The 8,739-nt window shown below is 48.8% G+C and overlaps 1 long non-coding RNA gene across 2 annotated transcripts; it reads right to left on the bottom strand.

Moving 5' to 3' along the window:
* Positions 1-516: 516 nt before the first annotated feature.
* LOC109458021 (selenoprotein V) lies at positions 517-6,319 on the bottom strand. 2 transcript variants are annotated; one of them, XR_002139132.2, is made up of 6 exons: positions 5,460-6,319; positions 3,996-4,020; positions 3,827-3,880; positions 3,641-3,715; positions 3,449-3,547; positions 517-640 (listed from the first exon to the last, which is right to left on the bottom strand). It is a non-coding gene; the product is annotated as a selenoprotein V (long non-coding RNA). The 2 variants fall into 2 exon arrangements; XR_012490089.1 differs by lacking the exon at positions 3,449-3,547.
* Positions 6,320-8,739: the final 2,420 nt, after the last annotated feature.

Genomic DNA, 8,739 nt, shown 5'->3' on the forward strand with positions numbered 1-8,739 from the left:
AGAATTTTCTAGAGAAACCTGCTGTATGCAGAGAGTATTCTGCTGCAAATACTGTATGCAGTGTATTCTGCTGCATATACACTGAGCCAGACCCTGTGCTGAGGACTGGAATACAGGACTGAGGGTAGGTGGTTCCCTCAGAGGCAGAGCTGGCCTGTCACAGGATGAGAGAAGGGGGTCCAAGTTCATAAGATGTCTGGGAATGGAAGGGTCACTAATTGGGGAGGTCAGGAAGCTTCCTGGGAAAGAAGGCTGGGCTGTGAAGTGTGGGTAGGAGTTCATAAATCCACAATGGGCAGGGGTGTCTGAAAGGACAACGAGGAAGAGGGGTTCCTGGTGTCCTGTGTTTCTGGAGCAAACCTGGGGAGCAACAAGACCACCTTATATTCACACCGACTGGCCTCCCCCACCCAGGGCAGACCGCTGGAGATGCTGGGAGCACTGAAGCAGGAGACGGCCACAGACCTCAGGACTGAGTGTGGTAACGGCAAACACAGTCAGACCAGAACACAGGGAGCCAGACTCTGTATGTATTTCCCTCTTCATCCCACGGGGCCCCATCCCAGCCTCAGCCACCTTCAGAAAAGGACCTGACCCTGACGGCAACATTTCAGCCCTTCTCATCATCTTGCTGAAGCTCCTGAGATGGGGAGAGAAGAGAGAGAGAAAAAATTAGTAACAATAATGATGACAACAAAAACTACATAAAAATAGTAACATTTATACCAGGCTTACTATGCGTCAGGCACCATTCTAACGCTTTCCATGGATTACAATGCCTACTTGCATCTCCTTGCCATTTTTCAGACACACCAGACACATTCCTATCACAAGGCCTTTGCACAGCTGCTCTCTCTGCCTGGAATATTTCCCCCCAGACACCCACGTGGTTCAATTCCTTCTTTCAAGTGTTTAAATATCACCTTCCCAATGAAGTCTTCCTTGACCACTCAATTTAAAGTTGAAAAACTTCCCAGCACTCCCCACTCCCCTTCCCTGTTTCATTTTTCTTCTCACCACTTATCTCCTTCTAAAATTGCCTTTATTTGCCTATGTGTCTTGTTCATTGTCTGTCTCCCCTCTAGAATGTCAGCTCCAGTAGGGCAGGGGTTTATATCTGTTTTGTTCACTGCTGTATCACCTCCAGGGCCTAGAACAGTATCCAGACATTGTAGGTACTCAGCAAACATTAGTTAAATACAATGAAATCCAATGAGGTAAAAGAAATCACAGAGTTTCTGCTTTACAGTGGAGGAAATTGGAGCACAGAGAGGTGAAGGTATTTGCCCCAGGTCACACAGCCAGTAAATGACAGAGCTGGTATTCAAAGCCAAGCAGCACTGACTTAACCATTGGCCACCCTCTAGATCTGTAATGTAGAGGATTGTGGCTCTTGTCCACCCAAAACTCTGCCCCCATTATCCTTCCCCATCGGGTTCAGGGGAATCAACTCCACCCGCAGTTCCAGGAATGGGCACATGACTCAAGACTGGCCAATGAGAGCATTACATTCCCTTGGGTCTCAGTGATTGGTTCAAGGATGGACGTGTGACCTAATCCAGCCCAATGGGAATCTTCTGCAGGATTTATGCCACCAGAAGGGGGAGCTTCCTGAGAATAAAGTCAGCCCAGGAAAAAAGCAGAACGCAGAGTGAGAGAGAGTCAGATTCCCAATGGCAACCTCCAGGTGCCTGGATGCAGCCATGCCTGAAGCTAATTAACCCCTAGACTTTTATTCCCAAGAGCTAATATTTTTCCATAAGCCAATTTGATCTGGGTTTTCAGCTGCAGTCAGAACAGTCCTGATTTCAATAACAACAACAGCTTCACTTACTGAAGAAGTGTTTTGGCAGGTCCTTACCTACAACTAACTGCACCCCACTTCAGCCTTGTGTGGATGGTGGGTCCAGGATTTGAACCTAAGTCTGTGTGACCCTGGAAGCTGCACGTATAACCGCTATTGTATTCTGCATATTATATTGGTGGGTGTGAGAAACAGATCTCTGTTCTGCCTCCCCTGCTCCCCACTTCCAGTGTGTTTGCTTAAAAATAGACCTACTAAGAGCCTGGCACGTAGTAGGGATTCCAAGAATCCTGTTTATAATGCTTTAAAAACATATGGACCTTGTCTAGATCTTGATTCCACAAATCACCTATAAAAAGATATTTTTGAGACACTTGGGTGGGTATTGAATGGTATTAAGACCTTTTAAAATTTTTGTTGGGTGTGATAATGGCTTTGTAGTTCTGTTTTAAAAACTTGTTAGAGATGCATACTGAAATATTTACAGGTGAAATAACATGAGGTCTAGAACAGACTTTCAAATACTACAGTGGAAAAAAAAGGTGAGGAGGAAAACAGATGCAATAAAAGAAGAGAAAGTTGGTAATACTCGACGTGGGCAATGGGTACATGGAGTTCATTATACTGGTCTCTCAACTAGTATGTCTAAAAGTTTCCACCAAAAAAGTTTTTAAAAATTATAGCCTCCATTTATATAAAATTCTAGAAAATGCAAACTAATCTTTGGTGACAGAATGCAGATCGGCAGTGTCCTAGGGTGGGGGAGGGGCTGGGAGAAACTTCAGGGGGTGGTGATGGATATGGAGTTCATCGTCTTCACTTTGGTGATGGTTGCACAGATGTGTGCACATGTCAAAGCTCACTGACTTGTATACCTCGAACAGGTAGTGTTCCCTATATATCGCTTACACCTCAGTAAAGTTGAAAATAAATGTAAACAATAGATATCCAACACATGAAGTGTTAAATCAGTAGCAGCCTTAGAAATGAAATTTGAAAAATCAGTAACTTGCAAATGTTTATATACTAAGTGGTTTCAAAACTCCAGTATTGGCGGCAAATAACTTACTGTGTAGACACGTCAATACCTTAAAACAATGTCAGCAATAGAATTTTCTGCAGTGCTGTATTTGTGTTGTGTATCTGTGCTGTCCAATACAGTAGCCACATGTGGCTACAGAGAACTCGAAACATGGCTGGTGTGACTCATAACTGAATTCTTCATGTATTTAATTTTAATTAACTTAATTTTAAATGGAAAAACCAAATGCTGTTATTGGATAGCATAGCTTTACAACTAAAAGCTAAAAAGAAGAAGAAAGGAGAAGAAAGAAAAATAAATAAACCTAAAGTTCTTTTGAAAAAAAACTTTATAGCTGACATACATGGAGCCCTAAATCGAGCTGTGCACAATTTAGTATCTTATATGAGACAACTCACAGAATCATCTCAACAGCCCCATTTTACAGATGTTACATTTTACAGATGAAAACATGGAAGCTCAGAAAGGGTGCCGATGACTTGTCCTGATTCTAACAGTGAGGACTGACTGAGCTAGGATTGGGGCTGGGGTCTCTTCGTCCCGCCCACCCACACACCCACAGGCCAGCCTCCACCCCCCCCACCTCACCTCCCTCAACTCACCTCCTGCTCACCAGTTGCCTGCTGCCTTTTCCTGATCTCCTCATTGATAATGTTCACAATTTTCTCTAGCCTGGCCTCATCCACAAAGCCATCACCTTTCTGGGCACAGAGGGCAAAGTGCACACACATGTGTTTCCCACCTTCCCAGGACCCCAGCACCAGCCTCCCTCCCTATTTGGGACCCTTGCTCACCTTCTTGGAATGAACCAGTTTTCCGTCCACAAACACTTCAAACTCCCCAGCGGACAGGGTGGATATGTTCTCCTCCTGGGGAGGGAATGTTGGGGGTGGGGGGAGGCTAAGAACTCCACTCCAAGCCCCTCAGGGGCTGTGGAACCCTGACTACCCCCCACTCCCCCAGATCACCAGCACACTCACAAAGAGTAGACAATTGGGAAATTGCTGCTCCAGACTCTTTTTCAGTAGAATGTACTGTGGGGAGAAGAGGGGATCATGGGGTCAGGGGTTTTGTGGGGAGGAGAAACAGAAGTTCCTTGCAGACTTCATGGCCCACATTCCCTCCACCTTCAAAGCCAAAAGCACTCACCCGAAGGCTATAGCTTCATAAGCCACTGGAGGCCAAGGGCAAGAGGAGGGAGGCAGAGAGAAACAGAAGAAAGACACCATGTCAGTATCTCCCCAAGCCCAGAGGGACCCTGTGAATCGCTGAGTCAGGTCACATCCTTCACCTGCTCAGAACCCTCCTGTAGCACCGTCTCACTCAGGGCAGAAAGCCACAGTACTCCCCGTGGTCCACAAGCCCCCACGTGACCTGCCCCATCTCCTCCCACTCTCCCCCTGGCCACTCCGCTCCAGCCACAGGGTGCTCTTTGCTCTCCTCCCAACATCCTGGCACACCTTTCTCAGAGCCTCCGCCCGCACTGGCTGTCCCTCCGCTGAATGCTCTTTCCCTGGTGCCCGCAAGGTTCCTCCTCCCCCCTCCTTCAGGTCTTTGTTCAACTGCCACCTTCTCAGTGAGGCCTTCCTGATGACCACCCTAGCTAAAGCTGTGACACCCCAAGATGCCTTTTGTCCATAGCGTTGATCACCTTCTAGAATATCAGATAATTTACTGTGTGTCATACTTATCCCACACCAAAATGCCAGTGCCACAAGGACAGGATCTCTGACACTGCTGTGTCCCAGATGCCGAGAACAGGGCCTGGCATATGGCAGGTGGTTGAACGGTTGTTGAGTGGATAAAATAATGAATACATGGAGTCAGACAAGAGACAGTGAGTGGAGGAGAGAGACAGAGTGGCAGAGACGGCCCTGGGCAGAGACAGAAGACAGAAAAAGTGAGACAGGGAGCAATAAGAGGGAGAGAACCTTCCAGAGCAGGAGAGAGGCATGGACATTGGAGGCAAGACAAAGCCCCTCCCCCTGTGGCAATCGGCACTGGGTCTCAGGAAGGTCATTGCTGATGTTGTCGTTGATGCGGAGACTAGGGCCAGCCTCCTTTGGCTTTGCACTTGCTGCTTCCCCTCCCCCTTGCTATTTGATCCCCTCCCCCCCACCCCTGATCCAAACCCCAGCTCGTCACTTAGCCACCTCCTTCTCATCACTGAGAAGTGGCAGCTGAAGTGGCACCTTCTGAGAAAGGCCCTCCCTGACCACACAACCTGAAGTTCCCCACCACTGGTCCCTCCTCCTGGCACTCTGTCTTTGGGTCCGTTGCCCAGCCTTGTCTGGGGACAAAAGCAGGTGGCTCTGCTTAGCACTGCATCCCCAGCACAGGCCTGACCAACGGTGCGCAGGCTACTCCAAAATGAATCAATGAATGAAGCTCGGAGCTAAGAATGGGGAGGGCGGGGCAGAGCAAGGATTTGAACCCAGAGCTCTCTAGCCCCGCAGAGAATGATAAGAACGACAGGTGGAGCCACGTTTCTGATCTGGACATTGGGACTCCCTCTCCTCGCCCTACCTGCAAATCCTCAAAGTCCCAGCACCTGCCCGTCCAGCCCTTTCCCCATGAGGAGGAAAGCAGGCGTGGGCGGGAGCAGCCCCTCACCAGTAGATCACTCGAATCACGATCTTGTTGTCCACTTGGAAGTACACGCTAGTGGAGGCCAATGTGTTGGCAGAAATAGGTAAGGAGGTGGCCGGTGGGATGGGCGTGGGAATAGGTCCAGCAGTGATCTCTGTCAACTTGGTGGCCGCTGGATCTGCCCTCCGGGTGGACGCGACAGTGGGCCCGAGTAAATCAATGGCTGATGGAGTGAGCGCAGAATCGGGCTCCGGAATGGGCCCAAATTCTTTGGCGACTGATAGGACGCGCTTCATACTAGGCGTCGGCGCAGAATCCTTATCAGGCGACAAAGTGGGCTCCGGAGCAGAGGCTGGGGGCGGACCCAAAGGTAGGGCCGAGCTCGGGAAGGATTCCAAGGCAGGGACACCGGCCGCGACCGGGACCGGGACTGGGCGTGGTGTTGGGGTTTGGGTCCTGATCGGAATCAGGGTCCGGACCGGGATCGGGGTCCGAATAGGAGTTGGGGTCCGGACCGGGATCGCAGTCCGGACCGGAATCTGGGTCCGGACCGGAGTCGGCGTCCGGACCCGAGTTGGGGTCCGGACTAGGGCGGAGGGGACCAGGGTCGGGGTCTGGACCGAGGCTGAGGCCGGAACCGGTGTCGGGGTCCCGACCGTGGTCGAGGCAGGGATCAGAGTCGGGGACCGGACGGCGATCGAGGGCCTAACCGGGGTCGAAGCCCGGACCAAGGCCGAGGTCCGGGCCGGGGAAGGGGCTGGGGCCCGCGCCTGGTTGTTCATGGGGGCCATGGGGACCCGGGGAAACCCGAGTTGGGATCCCACCCCCCGCCTTCCTCGAGCGGGGGAGAACCTTGCACACACCAGGGTTCTATAACGGGGCGCGACCACAAGGGGGGACTGTTACCCGGTGTTCCACTCGCTGCGCAGGTTCCAGTGCTCTGGGCCAGGGATGGGGCGGCTAGGCCTCGCCTAATAATTCCTACCCCTTTGGCCCCCACCACCCGGGTAAGGAACACGCAGGCTGCCCCAGCGTTCCCCTCACTGTCGTTAACATTCACGTGTTCAGTATACGAGGTCCCGGTCGGTCAATTAAATTCGCGAACTTTCCACCGTGTAAGCAGACGGTTTACATGTTTATCCTGTGCACGGTCCAGTACTGGGTGATTCTGGGGACAGCGCAGCGATCAGGAAAGCCCTGGTCCGGGGATCAGGCTCCCTGTCCAGTGGGGGAAACATACCTATCGCTAAACAAAGACTGACTAGTGTGGTCAGGACTGGGGTGCAGGACCCCAGGCAGCGGGGTCAGAGACATGGTGAGGGCATCGCAGGGACCTGCGGGATCCCAGAAGAGGTGATGGATCCAGTCTGGGGCAGAGAGGGCTCCCTAGAAGAGGGCTGACAACTGAAAGACCTCGAGAAAAATAATAACAGATTTTACATTTATATAGAGCTAAGTGCTACACACATGCCCACAGCTAGTAAGTGGCAGAGCCAGGATTCAAACAAGCTGTCAGACTCCAGAGGTCTGGTGCAGAAGCACTCTGCCAAGAACTCTGTCACACAGAACTCTATCACAGGATAAGCAGCTCCGGGGTGGGATGTCGTCATGTTCTTCGCTGAATCCCCAGCTCCTAGCACAAATGCTGGCACCCAATAAATGTTTTTATTTTGAAATAGTTTAACACAAGAAGTAGGAAAAATCGTACAAAGAATCCCTGTGTAACTTTCACAATACATAAGTAATAACACCTTATGTAACCACAGAATGTAAAACCTTATGTGAAACCAGAATGTTGACACTGGTCCCATACTATTAGATCAAGTACAGACCTTGTTCACATTCACAGAAGGGTTTCCAATAGAAGAGAGTCCTGACCTCTCTCTCTGTTTCCCTGAGCCCTTCCTCTGTTAAACCTTGGGCCTGAGTCTCAAAAGCCAGGAAGATCAGGAAACACATCCAATTTTCCGTATGATGCTAAGCAAGTCTCTACCCCTCTCTGGGCTTCAATTTGCCCCTCTGTGAAATGGGCTTTCCGCTTCTAGATAATATTGAAAACCAACATTTACTGGGCACCTATTATGTGCCAGCCTCTGTTATAAAATGCTTTGCACTTATTATTTAATACAATTTTCTGAAGCAGATTCTATTAGCATTCGCATTTTACCAGTAAGGACATTGAGGCACAGAGAAGTGAAATGAGTTGTCTGTATAAGTGGCAGAACCAAGATTTGGACATAGGCAATCTCATTTCTGTGCAAAAATAAATAGACTTTATTTGTTCAGTGATCATCTGGGTTACTTTATGTACTATTACCATTGTGCTAAATGCAGTAAGTTTGGGCCTGAAAGATTTAAAGCTTGGCCAAAAGAAAAAAAATTACAAGTTGCCCCTTGGTGTGGAATGCCTTCTACCTTAGTCCTTTGGGACTCTGCTTCCTTTCACCTGTAAAGTGAGGGATTTGGATCAGAGTAACTTTTCCTTCCCTGCGAGCTCTGATAATCTGAGATGGTCTTCCTTATTCCGGAAGCTGCTACCTTAGGCTAAGCCTGCAGCAGCCTATGTATGAGGCAAAGCCATGGAGCAGGGCCTGCTGATTTGGATAGGGGACTCTTCCCTTATGATGGTCAATCAGAGAACTTCGGTCACCCCTATTTGATAATCCAGCTAGCTCTGTTCCTGTAATGACTACTGGATGTGTACGGCAACAGTGCCAAGACTCTGCCATATAAGTAAGGCATTCTTTAGGCCAGAAGTACATCAAAGGGGGAATCCATGGGACTCAACTGCCTGCCTTGTGTTTACACAGCCACTGATCAAAGTAATATCATGAGTTCTTCCCATGGGAAAGCACATCTTCCCAGCTTGGCTTTTAAACTGAGTTCTGCTCTCTCAGGCTGCATCATTGGTTCAAGGCAGCAAAGACTCTGTCTCAACTTCGAGAGTTGTCTTAGGAGGATTCATGGGCTGGTGTATTTAATCTCAATTTAATATTATTTATTTAATATTATTATTAATAGGCTTCCGTTTCAATGTCCACTTATTCTTTAATGGTAAAGTAATTCCTCATGACACATTCAATATAGTGAAACCTGAAAGAATTTATAGGTATTTATTCACTACAGTCTCTGTTGACTGAATTAAAGGAATATACAGATCTCGTGGCTGACAGTCTAATAAAAGGATTCCTTCATTTGTTCATGTGTTGCTATATTCCATTTCTTATTTTTCTTTGTTCTTTCTTCTTCAGTTCCCATGATTTTGTTCATTTCCAAAAGTCCTTGGGCACAATCCCAGCCTACA

Source organism: Rhinolophus sinicus, linkage group LG11 (assembly GCF_036562045.2).
Source record: "Rhinolophus sinicus isolate RSC01 linkage group LG11, ASM3656204v1, whole genome shotgun sequence".
Taxonomy (NCBI): domain Eukaryota; kingdom Metazoa; phylum Chordata; class Mammalia; order Chiroptera; family Rhinolophidae; genus Rhinolophus; species Rhinolophus sinicus.